Below are 14,555 nucleotides of genomic sequence, written 5' to 3'. Positions count from 1 at the left end.
AACAGATAATATCATCGTCCCAATACAAAATGGAGGCCTCATGATTTCCTCAGAATACCCACGTTCTTCAGCTCCTTTCGTTCTGGAATTTACAGTATGGTAATCTGTTCCTTTGGATCATTCCATTCCTTCTCACTGAGTTTAGACGTACGCGTGAGGTTCAAAGACCGTAAGAGTATGGCCGTTTAGGGAGAGCTTTACGCAACAGTACATACCTAATGGCTGATGGTTTTGCAATGGGATCATCTCTTGTTCAACACAATACGCTATGTCTATTTACTACATATATCGAGGGGTGCACTATAAGTCAAGCCTCTGTCTATGAGCATCTGCTCATTCTGTCGCCCTCGTTTGACAGCAATTGCAATATGAAGAGGCAGGCTGGGCTACAAATCTTTGTTAGGCGTCCGTAAGTACACCTACAAACCAAAGCATGGGTGTTGACGCCGTCCTATATAAGTAGAGTAAGGAACTAACACTGTGGAGCAGAGTGGCGCAGTGGAAGCGTGCTGGGCACATAACCCAGAGGTCCGTGGATCGAATCCACGCTCTGCTAGTTTTTTTACTTCCATTTCTGTTTCAGAGATGGGTGGCAGTTGTAGATACCCGAATGGATGCTAGCTAGAATAAATCGGAGGACTGTAATACATAAAATCAGAAAGGAAACACTTACCTCATGTTCTGCAATAATAATAATAATAATAATAATAATAATAATAACAATAATAATAATTATTATTATTATTATTGAAGAGACGACAAACAAAATTGGCAAACACTCATAAGAGAACTAACAAGAATGGGGAAAGATTGATAAGCTTTTGCGAAAATTTCGACCTCGTAATTATATCAACATAATTTAAAAAAAACAACAACAACAAGGAACTGTATACTTGGAAGTCGCCCAACACAATGTTGGGGCCGGCTGGTGTGGCCGTGCGGTTCTAGGCACTACAGTCTGGAACCTCGTGACCGCTAAGGTCGCAGGTTCGAATCCTGCCTTGGGCATGGATGTGTGTGATGTCCTTATGTTAGTTAGGTTTAAGTAGTTCTAAGTTCTAGGGGACTGATGACCACAGATGTTAAGTCCCTTAGTGCTCAGAGCCATTTGAACCAATGTTGGGTGAATTCCAGATAGATCATGTGGCCATCTCCAAGAGTACCACAACATAAATTCTGAATGTGAAAACGAGAAGAGGATATTTTGAATCAGGCCACCATCTTCTACAGATAAAGACCAGTTTACAACCCATTAGAAAAAGGCCAAACCTAAACAAAGTGCTGAGACCACACCCCGAATACATAAAACTCAACAAGGAAAACATCTTACAGGAAATTAGTCAGACAAACACCACAAACTGGACAGAACTTGTGGACGTTCTCAAATCCGCGATGAAACTGGGTCAACCCCCGAGAAGGAGAAAACACACGTGGTGGAATATAATATGTGACCAAGCAATAGAAGAAAGGACCAATGCCTGGAAAAACTTGAATAACCACAAAACATCAGAAAAATGTCAACAATTTCTAGTAATCCGAAAACAAACATCGAAAACAATTCAGAGGGAAAAAAGAAATTATGACAAACGGCGACTAGATGAGACAGAACAAGACTTTAAGAACAACAACACCAGGAACTTTTATAAGACGTTTAAAGAACATATTGCAGGATAGCAGCCACCCAATCTTTGCTTGAAGAAACCCGATGGTTCACTAGAAACTAACACGAAGAATAACTGCCAAATCCTCGCAGACTACTTCAACAAACTTCTCAACTGCGAAAGACCTACAGAGGATATTCACTACCAGACGTCTACACCAAATCCCGACGCTAAACCACCAACCATCAACGAAATAGTAGAAATTATCAACACACTGAAAAACAATGGAGCCCCAGGAGAAGATGGAATTATTGGAGAACTATGGAAACTAAATGATGAGAGATTAACAGGAAAAATCCACAAAATCATATTAAACATATGGGAAACAGAACAGATCGCCTTTGAATGGAAAAGCGCACTCTTCCACCCACTCCACAAAAAAGGGGACAAAACTGAACCAAATAATTACAGGGGTATCTCACTCATGCCGGTTACATATAAAATCCTATCAAAAGTTCTCATGAATAGACTAGAAGAACAAGCTGACTCACAAATAGGAGAATACCAGACTGGTTTTCCCAAGGGACGATCATGCGTAGAACAGATCTGGAATCTGAAAATAATTCTCCAGATGAGAAACACCCGAAACACAGTGGTCACTTTTAGAGATTTTAAAAAGGCCTACGACTCAATATACAGGTAGCGCTCTGCAACACGCTGGAAGAATTCAGTATTGACAGAAACACAAGAGCAATCGTTCGGCAAACATTAACTGACACAGTTTTCAGGGTTAAATTGATTGGGGATATCTCTGAACCATTTGAAATCCAAACTGGAGTGCCACAGAGTGCCGGACTTTCAGCATTACTCTTTAATATCATTCTTGAAAAAATTATCAGGACATGGAAAAAGAAGTCAAAGGAATCCAGACTGGCATTAGAAAAGGTAATAGATTGAATGTGAAGTGTTTAGCTTTTGCACATGATCTTGAAATCCTCACAAGTAATAGAAAAGAAGCCACTAGCGCCATAGAGAAGTTACACGAAAATGCACAAAGAACCGGCCTGCAAATCTCGTATGAAAAAACCACGTACATAGAGTGCCAAAAGACAAATTGCGTATTGTGACAACCCATGGGAAAATCGTACAAGTACCACATTTTAAGTACCTGGGAGAAATCATCCAGCCATCAGGGATCAACCTAAAGGCCAACGAGGAAAGAATGAAAAAACTACAGAAAGCATATAAACTCACGTAAAATTGAGGCACTACAATACTGTCGTACTTTCGGAGGCACTGTATGGATCTGAAACAACACAAATAGGTGGGCAAACTAAAATCAAAGAAATAGAGAAACAAGAAAGGAAAATCCTCACAAAAATTTTTGCCCCGAGACAAGAGCAAGGTATCTGGAAGAAGAGACCAGCATCAGAATTATATAAATACACAGACATGATTACGGATACAATAAGGAAAAGAAGAATGCAGTTCTACGGACATATCCACCGGATGAATGAAAACAGAATTTCAAAGCGAATTCTTAAAGTCATCAACTCAGGCAGGGGAAAAACAACATGGATAAAGGAAGTTGAAGAGGACCTCAGACAAGCACACGTAACAGTAAACGATGCAGAAAATAGAACTGAATTCAGGAACGTGATCAAAAAACATAAATTTGACACCACAACACAGAAGAGACCAGGATGCAAATGGACAGCGGAACGAAAGAAACAACACAGTGAACACATGAAGAAAATTTGGGCTCAGAAAAAACATAAACAATCATCATAAAGGAATTCAAGTTCAAACGCTCTCTTTAATTGGGAATAATCGAAAATAATAATAATAATTATTATTATTACACACGTTTGTGCTCAACTGGAGTACGTTAGCATTTCTTTGTCCCCACATTACTGTTACCCTCTCAGGACGGGCTCTTTTACAATCGTCGGGGCTTCTTGGGTTTTTCTGCCACGCCGACTGCCTAAAAGGTTTCCGACCGGTATATCACGTTATTGTTCCTGCTACTGCATTGCCTTTCTTTACAGCTGAGATCCGTGTCCTTCATTATCATTTATTTAACATGTAATATTCTTGCGGATCCTCACGTCATCACTTCCCACGACATCATCAGGTCACAACCTCGGATAAAATGGCTTCCAGCCTACAGAGATATCAGCTGCACAGATACAGACAGCGTTACCACACGTCCGCAGTTATGCCAACAAGGATGCGTTTTCGACGTTTAAGTTGGTGTCCGCGTACGTTTCTACGACTTCTGCTAATGTCTGCGTTTTTCAATTCTTCCAAACTTTGCTTCAAGAACAATTTACTGAATTAGTTAATATCGTGTAGTTCTCCTATGGAGTGCCAGCCTACAAGATTGTGTTGAGAGGTTTTTCTTCTTAATACATGAAGAGGGGACACAGGAGAGAAACAGATTTGCAGCTGAATCTACAAAAGGGATTGCATTAGTAAAATGTGTCGAATTTGTTTTGTGTCAACGAAAGTAGCTTTTAAACAAGATTCAGTCGAGCGAAAAATGTACATATAGGACATGCTTCTAAAGTAAGATTGGTATCTGTGATGTGTGTGTCTCAGTTTTAGTTTGTTCCATATTGAACAGTAAATTTGCTTTCAAAATCTTTACTTAAAGGATTTACTTTATTTACTAGCGATTCACCAAGAACATTAACATATTTAATCACACTAGGTGAGCGTGGAAGTAGTTGCCAGGAAGTAACTGATGGAAAATTAAATTTCCTTTAACAACTGTGAATTTTATTCCTAAAAGCCTTTTCAGTAACAGATTTAAAATTATAATCAGAAAGCACGCTTTAAATATCAAGTTAGAATTATTCAGAGGCAGAAATTTTTTTAAATTTTTTTTATTTTTTATTTTTTATTTTTTATTTATTTATTTTTTTTACCGTATTAGCCTTCGGGCTGAGAACCTAGCCACCCCCTTTTGACACGGCCGTAGTCACGACCGCTCACAACAACCTCTGAAAGACTTAACTGGTGCAAATCTGCAACATACCAGATTACTTTAAACTACAAATTTTAACAACTCACGCAAACACATTAATTAAGCACCCCGTAATAGGGATGGAAATGGTACAAACACTCACACTAAGAAATTATTTGCCACCAAAAGTGCAATTTGTTTTTAAAAGGACTCTTACGGTGGAAGGGTGGCAACTTTATAAAAATGACTATTTAAATAAAACCCGTGAAATTCAAACTTATGTAAAGTGTACAACATGCTCTACATTACACATATACCGCCTCTCAACATGATAGGCAAGGTACAAACATATTTCAGGAATTAGGCCTTTACACCTCACTTCTATAAATTCGTTAACACCGAATCCGACAAACATGACAGATGCAGCTATTAACATACGGCAGATTGACTGGGGGGGGGGGGGGGGGGTTACTAAACAACCCGAACCGCAGATTGCTCTAAAAATCCCCAATTCAACAAGGGAAAAACGGATCACCCAATTCACAAATAACCATCTTCCCGCGGGTTGGCAAACGGAGAGGAATGGTGGGACGACACCAAAACAAAGTGGACAAGACATCTCGTGTCTCAGTGCGCCACCGATCAACCGACCGTTCCAACCGCCAATGACCGTTGCCCGAGCAACTGGAGCAGACTGGCGGCCTAACGCGCAGACTCAGATGCAGGAGCTCAGCCCCGACAGGGCGACCACTCGCTGAGTTCTGTTACTGCTGGAGTGGCAAGACTCTCATTTTCTGGCTTTAACGTTTGATCCAAACGACATACATACTCGCACTCCGACGACAGACAGACACTAACTGCCCCACAAATTCGGACGAGAGACAGACCAGCAACTGGTGACGCGAGACTGACCCATCCTCACTCCGACTGACCCCCTGGTCGCGTGGATCTGCACGGAGATAACTTTCCTCCGATGTGTGATGGAGTTCGCAGCAGTTAGTGCTTTGCCTCCCATGCATGCTCAGACGTGGTATCTGACTGGTGCGTGCCTTCGAACGAGGGGTGAGCAGCTGTTCTGCGAATGGGTAGTGAGATCGACTCCCTGCACTTTATGGGCCAACTGAACTCCTCCGTTCCCAGTGCACTCTAACTTGCTTCCGTCGCAGCTTCTCATTAGGTGTATATGCTAGCAATTTAATAGTAGGAAATTATAATCTAATTAATTTATTAATTACTGACAGTGACCGTAACGATTCACATTTCATTGTCCGATGGGAATAGTACCCAGCACCACTACTCGTCACTTACCTTCCTGTTCCACACACAAATAGAGCGAGTGAAAACGGCTGTCCCTGCGCATCAGTATGGTGTCCCAATTTCTTGAATTTTACCTTCGTGCTCCTTACGACCAATATACGTTGGCGGCAGTAGGTTCGTTTTACAGTTAGCTTCAAATTCCGGTTCTCTAAATTTCCTCACCAGTGTTTCTCGAAAAGAGCTTCGCGTCTCCCCAGGGATACCCATTCGAGTCCCCGAAGCGTCTCCACTGCGCTTACGTGTTGTTCCAACTTACCGCTAACAAAGCTACTAGCCCGTCACTGCACTCAATCGCTTCGATGTCTTCCTTCGACGACACCTGGAACGGATCCCAAATACTACAGCAGTACTCAAGAATAGATCGGACCATCGTCCTATATGCTGTCTCCTTTGCAGGTGAACCACTCTTTACTAAAATTCTCCCAATAAACCGCGGGGTAGCCGCCAGGTTTAGGACGTCTTGACACGGTTCGCGCGTCTCTCCCTATCGGAGGTTCCAGTTCTCCCTCGGGCATGGGTGCGTGTTTTGTCTTTAGCGTAACATAGTTTAAGTTAGATTAAGCACTGTGTAAGCCTAGGGACCGATGACCTCAGCAGTTTGGTTCCATATGACCTTACCACAAATTTCCAAATTTCTAAACCGAAGTCGGCGATTCGCTTTCCCTACCAAAGTTTGAACGTGCTCATTCCACGTCATATCGCTTTGCAACGTTACGGCCACACATACCAGCGACTTGACTGTGTCAAGCAGGGCTCTAGTAGTGCCGCAACCGAACATAGCATGTTAATTCTTCCAACTCATCCGCATTAACTTACGTTTTTGCGTATCTAGACCTAGCTGTCATTCATTTCACCAACAAGGGATGACGACGAGTGATGTCTATTTAACTCACCGCTCTCTTTGTAAATCCTAGACAAAACGCAGTCCTCAATCAATTCCAAGTAGATTTATTTTGATGGATAAGCATTTGTTAACGTGCGTAATTGCTGCATTATATGCTAGTGTGAAGTTGATATTACTGGTGGTACCATCGAAACCTCCATGTGTTGGTATAGGTCCCTCCGTGTTCATTACATGCTATTGGTTTTCTTGTGTTAGTTAGGTCGGTGATTATGCGTCCTCTGTCAGCTGTTCTTTCCGAGTTCCAGAGGGTGGATCTTGAACTAATGTCATCGCTTGTCACATGTTTTTAGCCTCTGATGTGGTCTTCGTAAGGTTGTATTTGATGGTTGTACTGGGAGTACATGGACGCAATCAGCCATGTGACGTTCCCATTGGTCATCTGTGTGGTAACTAAATCTTGACTGCACTACTTTATTACCTTAGTTATATTATAAGTTGTATTTAAAATTACTATTGCTGCCTTACAGTCATTAGTGCATGTTATTATGGTAGGATGTTTTGGTAGACGTATTAGTTGCCAATTTCTATTATAAGGTTCTTGTAAGCACATGATGTCTGCCTGCAAGTGTTCTACTATTTTCGGGATTGCCACGCTAACTGTTGTACTGTTTTTTGTATTATGTTGTAATACAAAGACCGTTCAAAAGGTTTTGTACAATCGTCTCTACTTTTTTATTTTTTGCAGGAGGAGAATGAATTTTTTTTTTAACATACTTGGAGCATTTAGCTAGATGTTGGTATATAAAACTATTTTCTTTTATTTACAGGTGGGCCGTAATGGACCGTGAAGTAGGAGTCAGGTTGCGACAACGGTCGGTGATGGAGTTTCTCTTCAAGACCGGCGATGACTGCCGCATCGATTCACAGGAAGTTGATCCCTATTTATGGGGAGGACACAGTCGATCGCAGCAGTATCCAGCGGTGGTTGCAGAAGTTTAAAGAAGGTGATTCCTCTCTCCTGGACAGTCCACAACGCCATAGATCATCGACCGCAGTGAGTGATGGGAATAAGGACATCATTCATCAAATCATCCAAAATGACAGATGTGTGACGACACTACAGCTTCCTGAAATGACTCGTTTGTCATTGCGTAGTGACGTATCACTGGTCCAATCACTAGGGTACAGAAAAATCTTTGTACGTTGGGTGCCTAGATTATTGACAAGAGAAATGAAAACAATGAGGAAGAATGTGTGCGAGGGTCTCATGAAGACCTTTACTTGAAGAGTGGAAACAGTGTTTCGACGGCGTTATTACCCAGGATGAAACATGGTTGTTTTTGTCCGAACCTGAGAGCAAAACCCAATCCATGGAGTGACGTCATCCTGGTTCCCCTCGGAAGAAGAAACCAGGACTACCACGAACAGCAGGCCGAAAGGTGACGGCCTCCTTCTTCTGGGATCAGTGTGGCGTCATTTTCGTTGACTTTTGGGAACCTGGCTCCACAATTAACCAGGACCGTTACTGTTTGTCACTGGACAAGATGCGACGTGCTATGAAGACCCACAGACCACATCTTCAGGGTCAGCTCATCAGACTACACCGTGACAACGCCAAACCCGATACAGCCCTTATGACTCAGAAGAAAATCAGGAAAATGGGTTGGAGAATTATTCCTCATCCTCCCTAAAGTCTGGACTTGCCTCAGTCTGATTTTTGCCTCTTTGGTCGTCTGAAGGCCAACCTGCGCGGTAAAACATTTGACAGTGAGATAGGCCTTATTTGCTGTGTCATTGATGTAAACGTCAATCCCCACAATTTTACCAAAGTGCATTTACATCACGGAAAGAGCGTTGGGCCAGATGCGTCAAAGCTGATGGAGGCTGTATTTAGTAGGCTCAATGTATAGCTAAATGTTCCAAGTATGCTCACAAAAAATTTCATTCTCCTCCTGCAAAAAATAAAATCATTAGAGACGACTGTGCAAAACTTTTTGAACGCCCTTTGTATATTCATTTTCAGTGTGGATGTTCTGGGAGTTTTACGTTTCCAGAGCACTTACTGCCTGTGTGTGAGTAATCTAAATATGTCCGCCCATGTGCTCTTACATGAACTGTATATATTTTGTCCAAATCCAATAATTCTGACCTGTGCAGGCAGACCTGGAGCATGAGGCCGAGCAGCGGCTCTGCTGATGTAGGAATATTCTCTGTCCTTAGGACGATTCTGTCTGCCTGGTCAGTTACTAAAAAAAAACACAGAATCACCCTCTACATGGAATAATCTAATTGTTAAATTCTAAATTTTGACAAGGAGGTGTAGCTGGTTTCTTGTTCGTGCTGGTTTCTGTTGCGGTTTCTGCAGTGGTACTAGATGGACGTGGTTTGGTATTGACCATTGATTACGAGACATTTTAATATCTTTTTGGGATGTTACAGGGCTACACTTCGTTTTGTAACACGTTTCTTCAGTCGTCTTTGTCCTCACTCGTTTTTCTCTGATGGTGGTGCTCACAGGTGAAATGGTGGTGTTTTGTGTTTGACTACCTGTATGTGTTATGGTGTCTTTGTTGCAGTTTGGGGTGGTGGTGGTGATTGTTTCTACATGCACATTGACATCGTTGCAAATGTCACATGTGCCTCCCTCAAATTTGTTCTCATCTAATTTGTCTACTCTTATAAGACAAGGCTGAGTAGTTCTGGGTTTTGTATTGGTGTTGATTGTTTCAGCATCTATTGATTCAGACTCTATGTACCTGTCCATTCCTTGTGCCTTTTGTCCGAGGTGGAGATAGCCTGACGAGACAAATTTGACTGGTTTGATGTACTGTTCACATTCACTTGTGTCGTAGGGTTTTCCACGTGATCGCATTGCGCTTTGTGTCCTACTTGTGTATATTTCATGTGATGTACGTCGGTTGGGTGAAATTCAGTGTGATTGTGACGGTTTTGTTTGTACATTTTCTGGTGTGCATTAAATGTAAGCTCATCTTCCAACTCATCTATTCTGTTTGAGAGGCACCCACATGCCTTGCTCATACTGTGGCATCAAGCAGTCAGACCTGCAAGATGAGTGGTCTGCCAAGCGAGTGGATTCATTCTTATTTATCGAGTAACATGAACTCTAGTACTTACAATTAAGTTACAAATTATTCTCCTGTTTGAATATTACGCAACGGAAACGGATAACGCACATATGACTATTAGTAATTTACACAACTCTGACTGTTCACTACGCACTGGCAATACCACATTTTCTTTCTTACACAACGACTTTGATCAACACGTGGCCATCGCACTGAATATGAATGGCGCACACATTATAGATTCTGGATATCATGACAACATACTATTCGAAGGAAAAGGCAACCAATCTTTTTCTTTTCACTATCTTATTTACTCCGATAAATTCTATAACCTAAACACACCATTACATTTTCTACAACAATTACACATGAGAAACTCCGCCCAGTGGACATGGCTTTACATTGGTGATTCTCTATCCTATGGTCTCGCAATTATCTAACACTAGAGTGCACTTTCTGGATAGGATGGTGGATCTTTTGCTATATCTCACACTTCGACTCTTACAACAACCATCACGAAACTTTCCTCCAGACCGAGCAGTACAAAAAGGAACATGCATAACCCACTGCCTCTGAACCTATCTTGCTACTCTCCCATGCAAACCACACGTACTTAAATTACATGAAATACACCACACTGGCAACATGGAATACAAGGAATAGTCACAAAGTTATAATCAGATCACTTTCAGTTTTCCCACTTCAATTAGTATTCATCCCAGCTTCACACGACACTGTCCCACTTCGTAACCTTTCTGTCCTACTATGAACTCTGGAGGATATATGCACGTCTTCCTGTGCAATGCAAGCCGAGTGGCGTTGCTGGATAGACGGCTGACTCACCTTGATTCACTCTCAGAGTATTATAGTTTGAATCAAGCGTCACACGGAAACACGACACACAAAGTAATATTAAGTACATATTCGTCACACACGTGAGTCTTCAACTAATACCATGGACGAGTACTTCTCTTTATACTTTGTCTCATACACAGATTGAGACTCACACAGTACTCACCACGTGGAAGTACACGTCTCTAATTTCAAGTCCTGCACACGCCATTTCTTAAATATTTCCAACTTGTACTACACACGCCAGTAATTCAGCTTAACTTAAGCACTCGGAAGTATTTCAACTTATTGCTACACGTGGTTTCATTGTCACCGTCGGTCACTTCCAGAGATTTCTACGATCCCCTCAATATTACCTGCCTGACATTTAATTCTCCCCACAAAAGTTCCTGCGATAGAGAAATTATTATTCCAAACTACTCTTAAGTATTTCACATGCATACCATGTCTCTACTCTTTTGTCTTTACAGAGCACACCTGAGACAGGTTTTACCAACACTAGATCCAGCGCCAGAATGCCGAAAACACGGCCGTTCTTCAGGTCAGCTCGCACCTCCGTCAAGGTGGGGGAGCACCTTGCTACCGTATTGGTCAGCCACATTTCAGGCGCTCAGAGCTCAGCTAAATTTCATCTCTTTGGTTCCACCAAAGTTGACCAAAAGACTTTCTCAAAGATGATTATATATTGCACATTCACTATCTGTGGTTAGCAGACGCCCATACATTCATTCATTTCGCAAATCTCACCAAACTGGATGTAGGGATTTATTTTGTGGGAGTGCACATGTGATCAATTAAATAAATAAATTGTCATTTTTTCGTACACTGGTATGCAGCTTCGGTGTATTAAGTGAAATTGAGTTATTATTACAAAAAATATGTTGTTCTGACAAGAATAACGAAGAATGTAGTACCTATTTTCAATGTCAGGCGGTACTGTACCCTTTCACCACCAGCTACCCATGCGAGTGTAGTTCCGAACATTTTTTTAAGAAAGCCGTATTAGAACAAACGTAGTAAGTCATCATCATAACCAGGAGGAGACGTTAGCCCCTGGTGACCTCAAATAGACGACCAAATGCTGTTACCTTAACAAATTATTGACACAGTTGTTGCATTATTGTACTCTGCACAATCCAGAGTAACGTACACATACCAATTTACAACAATCCAAATGACAAATAAAACAATTACATATACAAGTAAAAATAATGGTGAGATAAAAATTTGCTTAGTTAGCGAGATCTCCGTGATTTTTAGGAGTAATCCAAACTTTACTAATTCTATAACAAATAAAAAAGTACTAATTGTACTCAGAAAATTTTAAATAGCTCACCGTCCAGGCACAGAAGAAGTAATCTGACATTAATCTTTGCACGGCAATGTCTAAATACAAAACAAAATCAAGAAAAGAAATAAAATTGCGTAGACTAGTTACATGTAGAATGTCAGGCTCCATATCATTACTCTAAAACGTACGTCAAACCTAACGAGAAATTAAACTGAGAAAAAAAACAATGAAATATACCACAAGTTGCCTACTGGTTACGTAATATAGTCTGTCTAACACATCATGTCATACCTCATTAACTATAATCACTTAAGGAATTGCCACCACTACTCGACTGTGAGTTTAACCTTATCCTTCTCCACCACTACAAATACCTGCTGCTCAGCTAGTCAGTCCATCAACTTTGATCAATACACGCAGTAAATAGTCAATAATAAGTGCTTGAATCCACCAGTGGCTCTAGTATTTTACTCTACTGCTCATTTCTCTGTTGTTAGAAGAACTTGCATTTCGACTAGCCTCCGTTACACTTCGATGTGAAAGATCACCACTGTGAGAATGAAAATAAGTGGCTTCAGTCAACACACCAACAAGATTATTACTGTGCACGACATCAAAATGCATCAGTTAATTCCGACATTTGTTGTGCAATGCAAACTGTTGTAGCCTGTGACAACCTTGCTGGCCAATGCAACAAGAGCCGCTACGTTAGTATTACGCCACTGGCTAATAATTAAAGCATCCTTGTGCCAAATATTCTGATAAACATGCTACGTGAACTTGATAGCCCAGAACAAACAAACAAAAAACTAACTATTCTAAACACAAATGCTAATGAAATACAATCACACTTGCTGTCCCTTCAGGAATCAAACATAAAAAATGTACACAGCTACAAATACAAATACATTATTCCCTGTCTTGCGAGTCACACGGAATCATTTCATTCTGTGATTTTCTTGGGGTCAAAAAGTTGCTAATAGTTTTCATAGAAACACTGTCTCGGTGTCAAAGCTCTCCCATGGTTACCCGGACGAAAGTCTTTAAGTCACTCAAATCGGCATTTTGAACACGCACTGAACAGTAAAGTGTATCTCACATTAAACACAAATGTCATAGTCCAGCCACTCGAATCTGGTCGTCCAGAAACGGCCCTGCAACTACTATTATCCACGGTCCTGCCCTTTCAGTTCATGGTGTAAATAAGTCTGAAGTCCCAACAAACAGCACTTATTCCCGCACCAATTAAAGAAATGTCTCTTACTACAAATGAAAATGTCAATGCCCCACTTTAGTTTCTTGCATTCATACAATAATTAGTCACCAAACGACAACTGTCCTCTTTAAGTATACCAAGCGTCCCACATGCAATTTACAAAGCACACTTAACGAGTCACTGCCAAAAGTTTAGGGATCCCACCGTTCAGTGGTCAAGACAAAACAAAACAATGGTCCTGCCTGCTAAAGACAAAATCTTTTCCACCACTCACACCGTGCAAACACCGGTCCTTCCCTTTCCACCTTACTGAGACATACGGGCAGTCATCTTGTTTCACGGCTCCACAGTCCAGCACTAGTTAATAGTTGCTGTTAAAAAGAGCCCGCCGGACTCTGCCGCGCGTCGTTCATTCTGCCGTCGCGCCGCCGCCGCGTGAGCCGTGGAGCAGAAAACACCACCCGCTGCTGCCTCCGCGGGATACTGTCTCCAGTCGTAAGGGTGGCGGAACTTACGAATGGCCAGTGGTAGGTGCAAGCCGTTGACCTGCTGTAGTGGCCGCGTGGAGTGTACCTCGACCGGCAGTGGAGTGGGAGCTCAGCGGCTCTGTCGCCTCTCCCATGGCGACGTCAGCTGGGCCTCCTTCATTTTTATGCGTTCTGCGTGAGCACCTCAGCGCTACGACACCCCAATCAGTCAGACCCTTCCGTGCATCTCGCGACATTACAGACAAAAGGATATTCTTACAGTATTTAAATACTCATTGATTACCTGTATGATCTATTAGTAACATTAGTAATAAAAAATCTTTGTTCTAAAAAAACATAAAATCATACACCCTAGTTTTCTACACATACAACATCAACATTTATCCCTTTTCTATATACACCCCACACTTGTGCTATTGATTGTACCCGTCGTCCTTCATGCAAAACATGAAAGTGTCAAAAAAACAAAAGGAATAAGAAACAATCTACACAGCTCATAATTACAATATCAAATAGTAGACTACTTTAACATCCTATCACAGTGAACGTATTAGAAACTGTTGAGTCTAAAACTACAATATACAACGCACCTTTGTGCTTGTGACACTCTGAAATTAATACCCCTTGAAAGTGTTCTAACAAAAAAATAAGAAACAATCTATACAGCTCACGATTACCCACCACATAATGCTAAATAGCAAACTACTTTAACATCCTAACACAATAAACATTTTAGAAACTGATGACTCTAAATCTACAGCCCGCATCTCGTGGCCGTGCGGTAGCGTTCTCGCTTCCCACGCCCGGGTTCACGGGTTCGATTCCCGGCGGGGTCAGGGATTTTCTCTGCCTCGTTATGGCTGGGTGTTGTGTGATGTCCTTAGGTTAGGTA

The 14,555-nt window shown here is 41.6% G+C and overlaps 1 non-coding gene across 1 annotated transcript; it reads left to right on the top strand.

Annotated features, from left to right (window-relative positions):
- Positions 1 to 484: 484 nt before the first annotated feature.
- On the top strand, positions 485 to 556 carry Trnam-cau (transfer RNA methionine (anticodon CAU)). Its single transcript has one exon. It is a non-coding gene; the product is annotated as a tRNA-Met (tRNA).
- Positions 557 to 14,555: the final 13,999 nt, after the last annotated feature.

Source organism: Schistocerca gregaria, chromosome 9 (assembly GCF_023897955.1).
Source record: "Schistocerca gregaria isolate iqSchGreg1 chromosome 9, iqSchGreg1.2, whole genome shotgun sequence".
In the NCBI taxonomy this organism is placed as follows: domain Eukaryota; kingdom Metazoa; phylum Arthropoda; class Insecta; order Orthoptera; family Acrididae; genus Schistocerca; species Schistocerca gregaria.
The sequence above is the reverse complement of the archived record's forward strand: the minus strand, read 5'-3'. Positions and strand labels throughout refer to the sequence as shown.